The following is a 13,123-nucleotide window of genomic DNA, read 5'->3' on the forward strand; positions in this document are numbered from 1 at the left end:
GGCGGTCCACGCCCCGGGGTCCATTCGCAGGCGGTCCTCCACGAGCCGGCAACCATGCTCACTCCTAGCAGCTTTCTCCGGGACCCTGGAGACCCTGCGCCTTCTTTTCCTGGGACTCCTCACCACCTTCTGCAGGTGGGGCTGCCGGCTGAAGGCGATGCTGTCAGCTCCTGGATCGCAGGTGTCCTGCCGCCGCAACTGCGAGTCCATCGTGGACACGGTCACCCCCTGTGTGCTGCAGAGGCGGTTCGTCACCGGGCTGCAGCCCTCGGCACCCAGGAACGTCCATGATGTCTCCACAGCGGAGCGGGTGGGCAGAGACCCCAGTCGGAGCGGCAAAGGGTTGGCCCAGGCCCAGGGTCCTCACAGAAAGGGCCCTCAAGGCACTGGGACCCCACAGAGGGCATTTAGTCCCCTGGGGGTCCACGGAGGCCTCTCTTCCTTTGTGCCCAGGCCTGGGCCTCTGCTGAGAGCCGTCCCCCAGGAAGAGAGCTCAGAAGACCCATACAGTAAGAAGTCCCCCAGCTCCCAGAGGAGCTCCTGCCCCACTCGAAATGCCATCACCAGTTCTTACAGTTCCACCATGGGCTGCTACCCGGTGCAGAGGAGGAGGGGTCTGGCCACAAGTCAGGCCGCGTGGCCCCCGAGGTCCCCCAAAAAAGTCAGCCAAAAGAGCCCCTTGTGTCCTGCCGGAGTGCCTGCCCTTCGCCAGAAGAACCAGCCGGAAAAGGCTGCCGATACCACCACCAGGCAGAAAACAACGCCGAGGAACTGCTCATCCCCAGCTGACTGTTCCAGGCCCGGAAAACGCAAGGTTAGTCTGCTGCCACACAGGCGAGGGGAGCCTCTGAGGCTGCCGTCACCCCCTCAGCCGGGGTTTCGAGTGACTGCTGAGGACCTTGACCGGGAAAAGACAGCTGCTCTCCAGCGCATTCAAGATGCTCTTCGAGGGGACACAGAGGCCACCTGCAGCTGTGGCCCAACTAGCCCATCCAGTGCCTTGGCCCTGCCTGCTGCAGTGGCTGCTCCCCTGCCAGCCTCTGACTCCCAGGTCACCTCCGGTTCTTCCTCAGGTTCTTCCCAGCCTCTCCTCTTGGGGTCTCACCCTGGCTGCAGTGGGAGCAACGTTGCATCTACCCAGGCCCTCTTGATGCAGCCCGGGGACAACATGGTCTCAGTCACAGTCCCCACAGGGCTGCCTGCGCTGCCTGGGGGGAGTGGCAACCCGGGATCCACTGCCCAGGCCCCATTCGGGGCTGTTGGTGGGCAGTGGCCCGGAGCCAGCCCCCTTCACAGCTCTCCCCCCCATGGACAGCCGGCAGCTCAGGCTCCAGTCCCACTCCAGGCCCTGAGCACAACGGTAGTCCAGCTGACCTTGGGCAGCGGCACTCAGGCAGTTTATGTGGTTCCCTTACCCGCATCTGCCTCCCGGGGCACCCGTGCCAGTGCCCAGCCAGGTTCGGCTACCTCCCCTGCTGTACTCGCCCCTGGCGCAGCCGCTGCCCCTGGCTTGACAGCAGCCCCCCAGGTGCCTGGCGCTGTGTCCCATGCTGGGCGCATTAGCCAGCAGCCCCGCCCCCCAGGGGGCAGCACAATGCTGGTCCTCATCAGCATGGGGTTTTCCGCAGCACCCCCAGGTTTTGGGAGAGGTGATGGTGTCCCAGATCTGTGCTCCAGGTTTGGGGCTCTGAGCATTACAGCAGGAACGATCAGGGCCCCAAACGGCCCACAGGGCTCCAGGGCAAGCCTGGGCCCAAACACAGGGGGCCACCCACGCCAGAGCACCCTGTCGGGGACCGCTGGAGCCGGCACGACGAACCAGCCTGTGTCCGGAGCCCCGAGTGCCCCTAGCTTCAGTCACATCCCCAGGCACCAGAGCAGGAAGAGGTCCAGGTCAGATGGCATTAGCTCTGCCAGCAAGGCCGCCTGCGGGGATGGGGGCGTCCTGGCCTCTCCTCCTAGTGGCCCCACCTCTCTGGTCAGCACAGCCCAGACCAGCCTTGCCACCAAGACCCCCTCATTCCCTGCCCAGCGATTCATTAGGTGCAAAAGAGCTGCACCCTGCAACAAAGCATTTTCGTCCACATCACAGCCCACTGCCTCTGCCCCTGGCTTGGCAACTGCCCCCCAGGTGCCGGGCGCCGTGTCCCATGCTGGGCCCAACAGCCAGCAGCCCGGCCCCCAAGCTGGCAACACAATGCCGGCCCCCATCAGCATGGGGCTTACCGCAGCACCCCCAGGTTTGGGGAGAGGAGATGTAGTTGCAGATCTGTGCTCCAGGTTTGGGGCTCTGAGCATTACAGCAGGAACGAGCAGGGCCCCAACAAGCAGCCTTGCCACAAAGAACCCCTCATTCCCTGCCCAGCACCGGAGAGGACGCAAAAGATCTGCACCGGGCAACAAGCCGTTTTCCTCCAAATCACAGCCTGCTTCCAAGAGGCAGAGGCTCGGCTGAGCCAATAGCTTCCTGGAAAAGTAGCCGGTGTTGCACTTCCTTCTAGATGACACCGGTGCAAGACTAGTGTGGAATGGGAGACACAAATCAAGCCCGGTCCTGGAGCAAAACCGGGCTCCCAGCCAGCCAGCCAACGTTGGGAAAACTTCCCAATCCCTGAACCAGCAGTTTGAAGGAAGGTGGGGGCTTGAGGCCTCGTCTGTGATCCCAGGGGGCATGGGCTTTGGGACAGTACATGGAGATCCGTGTCCCTTTGGCCTCCAGTCCCACAGCTCCTGGGACTCCTGCCGCTGCCCACAGGCTTCCCCTCCCTTCTCCCCATGTTCTTCGCAGAACCTTTAGGTAGTGTTAATTTTATTAATTAAAGCCTGTTCTAGTTTCTCTGCATAGCTCTCCTGAGTCTCTTCTGTGGGTCAAGTGCGCAAAAGTTGGGGGCCGAATGGGTGCTGTCATGAGAAGCCCGACGCCATCATTTCCAGGTTCCCGTGGCCCAGCAGAGCGGGTAGGGCAAGAAGGACGGACCCTTGAAGAGTGAGAGTAGGTTTTCCATTTTGGGGATGGGCCTGGGAGAACACTGGCCTGGGGAGGGCAAAGTGGGGAGACTCACCCTTGTCTATTGGAAGCACTGCTGCTCTCCCACTGGGGACGCCACGGAATCTTTTTGCTTCACAGCCCTAGGGCAATGTAAAGACACTCCTGGCCTAGAGTATTGGTCTGGCATCAAAGGTTGTGGCTCAGGGCACAGGAGGACAGCTTTGCCTTGAGGGTATGACAGCTCCCTGAGCACTGAGTGACATCCCACTTCACACAAGCACCAGGCCTCCCTCCGTGCATCTCTTCCCTCTGCCAGGCATTTGGGGGCCCCTTCCTGATGGCACTGGGGAGAAGAATGAGGAACAAACAAGTCACCTGGGAGAGGGAGGGAGCAGAGATGACACTGAAAGGACCGTCACCCCCCAAAACTCCTCAGTCCCGTATTGATTAGATACAAGATCACAACCAACAAAGGAGGAGGTTATACATTCGTCATGGGCCTTGTAGGTCAACCAGAAGGAATGGGAGGCCTATGGTGACCACAGTCTTGTAGGTAAACAGAGTAGGCTGTGCCTGGCCCAGCGGCTTGGATTTTTGGCGGAGCAAGTGCACATAAAGGGATTATTCTAACAGCAGGCTTTCCTGAGGCAGGGGAGACAATGGAAAAGGGAAACAGGCGATGTTCCACCCTGAGCTGCTGGGCTTCAAGGACCTGTATCCTCCTCTCCACCGGAGGCCTGCTGCTAGTTCAGGTTTTCTCAAGGTCATCGTCAAGCATGCTTGCGTGACCAGTACCATTTCTCATTAGTGATATTTTAAGCAGCCTATCATTCTGAGGGATGGTTTCATTCCCCCCCCCCCCCGTTTTTGTTAATGCAGAAGCAGCAAAATCCATTTTGCAAGTTCTTGAACCATTGGTCGTCAGAAAGATGTTCGTGAGCATCTGAGGACTAAGCGTAAGACTATAGCAATAAAAAGTATCATCATTCCACCTATAATGCCAGCACCAGTGTTTTGATTCAAGCAAAGGGTTTTACATCAGACAGAATATCATTAATCCTTTGTGCGAAACTCACTCTTGGAACTGATTGTAAGGATCACAAGGAATGCCCTGAATAGTATCTTGAAGCTGTTTAATATCCACAGTTAAATTACCACCATCATGACTAGTAATATGGTGAAATCTTGTTCCATGGTATTTCTGAGTTATTATAGGTGTAGGAGTAACACAGAAGGAAGAAACATTCTAATCACACGGAAGGTGAAGGCTTATATTTGCAAGATCTTCTCTCCTATATATATTACAGCTTCCTTTAAATCAAGGACTCTTTCATGAAATCTTTGATCTAGGACTGTTTGTTGATTCCAAGCCTTGATAGCATTCCCGTGCCATTTTTGCACAAATTGGGTGGTTTGTGCAGTCTGATGCAAGGCCAGTCCCACAGTGGCAGCGGTAACAGTAATGGCTGTAATTTGGAAAATAGGTTGGTCAGAGGCACGGGTGACAACCGGGATTTGTGCCTCTTGTCTGAAGTGTGCAGTATGTGTGCGGTGGGGCAGTGGTTGGGGGGACAGTTTTGTGGGACTGAGCCCCTGCTCTCTCCAGGTATCTATGTCCACACAGATAGCGTCAGATTTGAGTTATATTGTAGCACAACTAGCTGGTGTCAGAGAATTTGGTGAGTGGAACACCGCCTCCCACACCCGTGGTGGAGTTGGGCACAGAACCCTTATGATTCCAAATATGAGAATGTCCAAAACCAAAACAAAAACCTGACCCTTTTTGCTAGTTTGGCTGAAACAGAAGTCTAAAATCAAAGCGTGTTCTACAAATGCACGATGTTATGAGAAACGTTGTTTTATGAAGGTTTCATTTCACAGGCATGATTGATTACATTATTGACTATTGGCCATTGATCTTCATGTCCAGTTGTCTTCTCTCCCCAGAGGTCTGGCTGGTGGGCTCAAGGGTCCATGGCTCTAATCACAATCACAAGTTGACCCCACTGCCAACCAGCCCCAGTTCCTAGGGGAGATCCAAAAGCCACCCCCTTAACATAATAAAAGAAACTTTTATTGCTATCCTCATAGGAAATTACAGAGGTTTTTAGTTCTGTGCCTGAAATGGAGACACAGAATATTTCTGTTATATTCTGTTATATTTCTATTTCACAGTGTTAGAAAGCAAAGGAATAACCTAAAGAATATATTAAAAAAAAACCCTAGAACTGTGAGTAAAGTTGATGTAATTTTCTGAGTTTTCAATAACTTTCTTTTTGTAGCATATTGTAAATGTAAATATAACCTTATTTGGTTATCAGTGATATTTAAAACACAGGGATATGCAGACAATATTAGTTTAAATATTGTCTTAACTCTCCAGATATTTTAGTCCATGAACATCTATTTTTAATTATATATGTTGCTTTGGAAATTTAACAACTGAACCAAAAAACAAAACAAAACAAAAAACCTATGAGTTCTTTCAAAAAAGTGAATATTTTCTTGGAAAAAATAGACTATAAAAGTTGTATAGTATTAGGGTGCTTGGGTGGCTCAGTGGGTTCAAAGCCTCTGCCTTCGGCTCGGGTCATGATCCCAGGGTCCTGGGATCGAGCCCCATGTCAGGCTCCCTGCTCTGCGGGGAGCCTGCCTCCTCCTATCTCTCTGCCTGCCTGTCTGCCTACTTGTGATCACTGTCTGTCAAATAAATAAATAAATAAATAAATAAATAAATAAATAAACTCTTTAAAGATTTTAAATAAATCTTAAATAAATTTAGTGATTTATTTAAATAAATTTAAATAAATAAATAACAATCTTTAAAGATTTTGTTTATTTATTTATTTGACAGCAAGAGAGAGAGAGATCACAAGCAGGCAGAGAGGCAGGCGGGGTGGGGGTGGGGGCCAGGCTTCCTGCTGAGCAGAGAGCCCGATGCGGGTCTGGATCCCAGGACCCTGAGATCAAGACCTGAGCAGAAGCCAGAGGCTTAACCACTGAGCAACCCAGGCGCCCCAATAAGTAAAATCTTAAAAAAAAAAATTGGGGAGGGTATGTGCTTGGGTGAGTGCTGTGAAGTGTGTAAACCTGGCGATTCACAGACCTGTACCCCTGGGGATAAAAATATATGTTTATAAAAAATAAAAACTTAAAAAAAAATGAAAGTGGACCTGGACTGGGGCACCTGGCTGGGTTAGTTGGTTAAGTGTCCAACTGCTGATTTTGGCTCAGGTCACCATCTCAGGTAGTGAGACTGAGCCCCTTGTTGCACTCCACGCTCGGCCGGGAGTCTGCTTGAGATTCTCTCACTCCCCCTCTGCCCCTCCCCACTGCCTACCCATGTCCCCTCTCTAAAATAAATAAATAAAGCTTTTTAAAAATAATGAAGTGGATTTGGAATAGTTACAAATATATATTGCAAACTCTAGGGCAACCAAAAAAGAAAGAAAAAAAAAGTACAACTGACATGCTAAGAAAGAAAGAAAATGAAATCAGAATAAGTTGTCAGTTAAAACCACAAAAGGCAGAAAAAGAGTGGAAGACAAAAACAGGAACAAAGAACAAGGATAATGAAGAGAAAATAGTAACAAATGTTAGATATTAATCCAGGTTTATCAATAACACTTCTAACGTCACCGGCCTAAATGCACCAATTAAAAGGCAGATTTCAGAGCGGATTAAAACACACAACCAAAATACATGTTGTCTATTAGAAAATTACTTTGAATATAAAGACACACAGATTAAAAGTAAACAGATGGAGAAAAACAGACCATGCTACCACTAAGATGCTTACATTAATCAAAGGAAGGCCGGAATAGCTATATTAATTTCAGACAGAGCAGACATCAGTGTAAGAAAAGTTAGGGATAAAGAAGGGCTTTATGTAATGATATATTTATATTTACATAAATATAAATTCTCCAAGAAGACATAGCAATTCTTCCTTAACATTATGCATGCCCCTAATAAGGCGTCCAACTATACAAGGTAAAACTTACAAGTAGAAAAAGGTGAAACCACTAACGTGGCTGGAGACTTCAACACCTGTCCCTCAAAAATGGACCGATCCAGCAGGCAGAAAACCAGTAAGGACACAGTTGAACTCAATAACACCATCAATCACCAAGAAATAATCGACATCTACAGACAGCTTCATCCAACAACAGCAGGATACACATTTTTCTCAAACTCACATGGAGCATTTGCCAAGATAGACTACATTCTGGGCCATAAAACACATCCTAACAAAATTAAAAGAGGTGTGCCTGGGTGGCTCGGTCAGTTAAACGTCTGCCTTCAACTCAGAGCCGTGCATCAGGCTCACTGCTCAGAAGGAGTCTGCTTCTCCCTCTGCCCCTTTCCCTGCTTGTGCTCCTTCTCAAATAAACAAACACACACAACAAATAAATAAATTAGATCTTTTTTTTAAAACAAACAAAACAAAACAACCAAAATATTTTTTTAAAAGAATAGAAATCAGTTTCTGCTCGTAGACTATAATGAAATTAAACCAGAAATCAGTAACAGAAAAGTAACTGAAAAATCCCAATATACAGGGAGACTGAAAACATGCTTCTGAATAACAAATTGGCAGAAGAAGAAATCTCAAGAGAAATTTTGAAAGATTTTGAACTAAATGAATTTGAAAACACAACAATCAGTAAGCTTCTAGCCAGGTTAACAAAAAATGAAAAACAAACAAACAAACAAACAAACAACCAAACCAGAAAGGGGGATACAAATGACTAATACTACAAATGAAAGAAGAGACACCAGTAGGGATCTCCCTGAAAAGGATAATAAAGGAATACTATGAACAACTCTATGCCTACAAATTTGACACCATAGATGAAGCAGACCTATTCTGTGAGAGACACATCTGCCAAAAGTTACTCAGGAAGAAACAGGCAATTTGAATATAGGTCTTTATATATTCAAGACATTGAATCAGTAATTAATAGCCTTCTAAAACAGAAAGCATGAGGCCCAGATGAGTTCTCTGGTGGATTCTATCAAACATTAAAGGAAGAAACTATACCAAGTATCTATTTTCAATCTCTTTCTAAGGATAGAAGCAGAGAGAATATTTCCTAATTCATTCTATGAGGCCATAGTTACCCTTATGCCAACACCAGAAAAAGACATTACAAGAAGACTGCAGACCAGTATTTCTCATGAACACAGATGCAAAAATGTCCAACAAAATAGTAGCAAACTGAATTCAGCAATGCATAAAAAGAATTATATGCCAGGACCAAATGGGATTTATCCCAGGTATGCAAGGCTGGTTCGACATTCTAAAATTAATGTGATCTATCCCATTGATAGACAGAACATCACAGAAAAAGAATTTGACAAATCCAACCACCATTCATGATAAAATCTCACAGTAAACTAGGAATGGAGGGGAACTGTCTCAACTTGATAAAGAATATCTACAAAAAGCTACCGCTAACACCATACTAAAGGGTGAGAAACCCCAAGCTTTTCCATCAAGATTGGGTAAAAATATAAGGATGTCTTCTCTCTCCTTTTTTTCTTCCATTGATTTTTCTATTGGCTGTGGTTATTACAGTTTCATAATCTGAAGGATGTCCTATTTCACTCGCCACTTCTTTTCAACACAGCTCTTGAAGTCCTTGCTAATCCAGTAAGTTAAAAGGAAATGAGAGGTATGCAGCTTGGAAAGGTAAACATGAAACTATTGTTCAAAGATAACATGATTACCTATGTAAAAAAAAATCCAAAAGAATTGATCCAAAAACCTCCTGGAACTAATAAGTGACTAAAGCAAGGTTGTAGAATACAAGGTTGATATTTAAAAATTAAATTGCTCTCCTATATCTCAATAATAAACAACTAAAATTTGAAATTAAAAAGACAGCACTATTTATATCAGGACGCGCCAAAATGAAATATTTAGGTATAAGTCTAACAAAAGTCATATCAGACCTGTATGAGGAAAACGACAAAACTCTGATGAATGAAATCAAAGAACACATAAAGGGAAAGATACTCTATGTTTTTGGATAGGAAGACTGAATATTGTCAACATGCCAGTTCTTCCCAACTTGATCTATAGATTCACTACAATCCCAATGACAATCCCAGCATGTCATTTTATGGATATCGACAAACTCATCTAAAGGTTAAATGGAAAGGCAAAGGACCCACAACAGCCAACAGAACATTGAAGGAGAAGGACAAGGGACTGACACTACCCAACTTCAAGACTCACTATAAAACTACAGTAATCAGGACAGTGTTATACTGGCAAAAGAATAAACAAATAGATCAATGAGACAGAATAGGGAGACCAGAAAGAGACCTTCAAAAATTTAGTCAACTGATCTTTGATAGAGGAGCAAAGACAATACAATGGAGCAAAGACAGTCTTTAAAATATAATGCTATAATAAGTAGACATCCAGGGGCGCCTGGGTGGTTCAGTGGGTTAAAGCCTCTGCCTTCGGCTCAGGTCATGATCCCAGGGTCCTGGGATCGAGCCCCATATCGGGCTCCCTGCTCAGCAGGGAGCCTGCTTCCTCCTCTCTCTCTCTCTGCCTGCCTCTCTGCCTACTTATAATCTCTGCCTGTCAAACAAATAAATAAATAATATTTTAAAAAAACACACACACAAAAAAGTAGACATCCACAGAACAACAACAATAACAAAATGCATCTAGATACAGACCTTTCAAAAAAATTAACTCAAGGGGCACCTGGGTGGCTTAGTCGTTAAGGGTCTGCCTTTGGCTCAGGTCATGATCCCAGGGTCCTGGGACTAAGCCCTGCATTGGGCTCCCTGCTCCACAGGAAGCCTGCTTCTCCCTCTCCTACTCCCCCTACTTGTGTTCCTTCTCTCACTGTGTCTTCTCTGTCAAATAAATAAATAATATCTTAAAAAATAATGTAACTCCAAATGGGCCACAGACCTAAATATAAAAGAAAAAATAGCAAATATTGTAGAAGACAACATAATTTAGAGGACCCTGGGTATTGTGATATCAACACCAAACATGCAATCCGTGAACGAAATTTATTTAATGTTTGAATTAATCATTAATGATGAACTTATTGAAATTAAAAACAACTGCTCTGTGAAAGACCATATCAAGAAAATGGAATATAAGCTACAGACTGAACAAAGATATTTGCAAAAGACACATCTGATAAAGGACTGTTATCCCAAATATCCAGAGAACTCTTAAAGCTCAACAAGATCACAAACAACCCAATTGAAAAATGGGCCAAAGATCTTAACAGACACCTCACCAAAGAAGTTATACAATGGTGAATAAGCACATGAAAAATGCTGAACGTCAGATGTCATCAGAGAAATGCAAATAAAAACGAGACTCGACTGCACATCTACCAGAACAGCCCATCGCAGAGCACTGACATCACCAAATGCTGGTGAGGATGTGGAGCAACAGGAACTCCACTCATTGTCGGTGGGAATGCAAAATGGTACAACCACTTGGAAGAGTTTGGTGTTTTCTTACAAAACTAAACATTCTCTTAGCATACCAGCCAGCAGTCATGCTCCTTGGTATTTATCCAAAAGAGCTGCAAACTATGTCCACACAAAACCGTGCACACAGATGTTTATAGTAGCTTTATTCTTAATTGTCAAAACTTGGAAGCAAAGTGTCCTTCAATAGGTAAATGGACAAACTGTGGTACAGAAATGTAGAGACAATAAAAAATACCAGTGGTTTCCGAGGGACAGGTGGGGAGCACAGAGGATTTTGATGGCAGTAAAAATGCTTTGTATATTGGGTGGTCTGAGCGCTGTCTCTGAGTGTGCTCCGTGTTCTTTCCAGAGACTGCACGACCTGGTCCTCCCCCTGGTCATGGGGGTCCAGCAGGGCGAGGTCCTGGGCAGCTCCCCGTATACCAGCTCCCGCTGCCGCCGGGAGCTCTACCGCCTGCTACTTGCACTCCTGCTGGCCCTGGCTCCCCGCTGCCCGCCTCCCCTCTCCTGTGCAGTGCAAGCCTTCTCCCTTGGCCAGCGAGAGGACAGCCTTGAGGTAGCTGCCCCTTGGCCCTCCCTACCCCCCACATCTGAAGCCAGGGCCTCTCCTTCTGATGCCTGATGCTCACACCTGCCCTTGGCCTCTTCCTCAGGTGGCATCTTTCTGCTCGGAAGCGCTGGTGACCTGTGCTGCCCTGACCCACCCCCGGGTCCCTCCCCTGCAGTCCATGGGCCCTGCCTGCCCTACGCCTGCTCCAGTCCCCCCTCCTGAGGCCCCATCTCCATTCAGGGCACCCCCCTTCCATCCCCCGGGCCCCATGCCCTCGGTGGGCCCCATGCCCTCAGTAGGCCCCATACCGTCGGCGGGTGCCATGCCCCCGACGGGGCCCTTGCCGCCAGCGGGCCCCCTGCCTCCGACACGCCCTGGACCTCCAGCCACAGCCAACCACTTAGGCCTCTCCGTCCCAGGCCTGGTGTCTGTGCCCCCCCGGCTCCATCCTGGCCCAGAGAACCATCGGGCAGGCTCCAACGAGGACCCCGTCCTCGCCCCTAGTGGCACTCCTCCACCCCCCATACCCCCGGATGAGACTTTTGGGGGCAGAGTGCCCAGGCCGGCCTTTGTCCACTATGATAAGGAGGAGGCATCCGACGTGGAGATCTCCTTGGAAAGCGACTCTGATGACAGCGTGGTGATCGTCCCCGAGGGGCTGCCTCCCCTGACGCCCCTCCCCCCCTGGGGCTCCACACCCCTGCCTGTGGCTCCAGCGGCCCACCAACTGCCTCCCCTCCTGGGCCGGCAAAGAGGAGTCCGAGGAGCTTCCCACGGCCCCGGGGCCTCTCCCGCCCCGCCCCCCGCTCCCCTCTGTACCCGGCCCGTGACGCTGCCGCCTCCCCAGCTGGTCCCTAAAGGGACTCCTGGTGGCGGAGGACCCCCTGGCCTGGAGGAAGACCTGACGGTCATTAACACCAACAGCAGTGACGAGGAGGAGGAGGAGGAGGACTTTGAGGAAGAGGAGGAGGACGAGGAGGAGTATTTTGAGGAGGAAGAAGAGGAAGAAGAGGAGTTTGAGGAGGAGTTTGAGTAAGAGGAAGGAGAGTTGGAGGAGGAGGAGGAAGACGAGGAGGAGGAGGAAGAGGAGCTGGAGGAGCTGGAGGAGGTGGAGTTCGGCCCCGCAGGGGCACCGGCAGAGGAGAGTGGGCCCCCGCCACCGAGCCCGCCCCCGGCGCTGCCCCCTGCCCAGTCCCCGAAGGCGCAGCCTGAGCCCGAAGGGGAGCCCGGGCTGCTGCTGGAGGTAGAGGAGCCAGGGGCTGAGGAGGGGCCGGCGGCCGAGGCTGCCCCCACGCTGGTCCCTGAGGTGCTCCCCTCTGAGGGGGAGGGTCCGCCGGACCCAGAGAGCCCCCCAGCTGGGCCACCTCCCCAGGAGCTCGAGGAAGAGGAGCCTTCAGCTCCCCCGACCCTGCTGGAGGAGGGGACTGAGAGCGGGGGTGACGAGGTGCCGGTCCCCCCCGAGACACCTGCCGTGGCAGACGTGGAGGTGGAGGCCGAGGCAGAGACGGCCGCCCTCCCCGAGAAGGTAGGCGGGCAGGGGAGGGGGCTCAGCTCTGGGTCTGTCCTTCTGTGCGCCTGTGTGTGTGTGACTGTTTCCAATCTTACGTCTTTTTGCCGAAAAGGAGCAGGATGACACGGCCGCCATGCTGGCTGACTTCATCGATTGTCCCCCTGATGACGAGAAGCCACCACCGGCCCCGGAGCCCGATTCCTAATCCTCTCCTGCCGCCCTTTCGGTTTCTAATAAAGTTCTGTCCTGGGAGATCACCTGCCGCCCGCCTCTTGCACCGCTGCGTTCCTGGCCTGAAGCCCCATCGCCTGCGGGCGTCCCAAGGTACTCGTAGTGCTCCCTGTGCGTCTGCACAGCGGCCTGTGCTCCCCGGCGGCCCGACTGCCCTGCGTCGTCCCACCGTCCGCCCTCGGCGCTGCTGGCGGTTGAGACCACGAGTAAGGAGTGGGGCTGCTTGTCAGAGCCTAGGATGGGTGTGTGGGAGGTCAGAGCACTGTGTGTCCCAGAGAGTGAGAGTGTGTAAATATGCGTGCTCCCGTGCCCCCAAAACCGTGGGCTGAAAACCATGTGACTGGAGGTAGACAAATGTGAA

The 13,123-nt window shown here is 49.9% G+C and overlaps 1 pseudogene across 1 annotated transcript; it reads left to right on the forward strand.

Annotated features, from left to right (window-relative positions):
* The first annotated feature begins 10,760 nt into the window (after nucleotides 1-10,760).
* Nucleotides 10,761-12,798, forward strand: LOC309852208 (proline-, glutamic acid- and leucine-rich protein 1 pseudogene; annotated as a pseudogene). The gene is made up of 3 exons (XR_014316593.1): nucleotides 10,761-11,027; nucleotides 11,125-12,546; nucleotides 12,644-12,798. The product of XR_014316593.1 is annotated as a proline-, glutamic acid- and leucine-rich protein 1 pseudogene (transcript).
* The last annotated feature ends 325 nt before the right edge of the window (nucleotides 12,799-13,123 follow it).

Source organism: Mustela nivalis, assembly GCF_964662115.1.
Source record: "Mustela nivalis genome assembly, chromosome: 17".
In the NCBI taxonomy this organism is placed as follows: Eukaryota; Metazoa; Chordata; class Mammalia; order Carnivora; family Mustelidae; genus Mustela; species Mustela nivalis.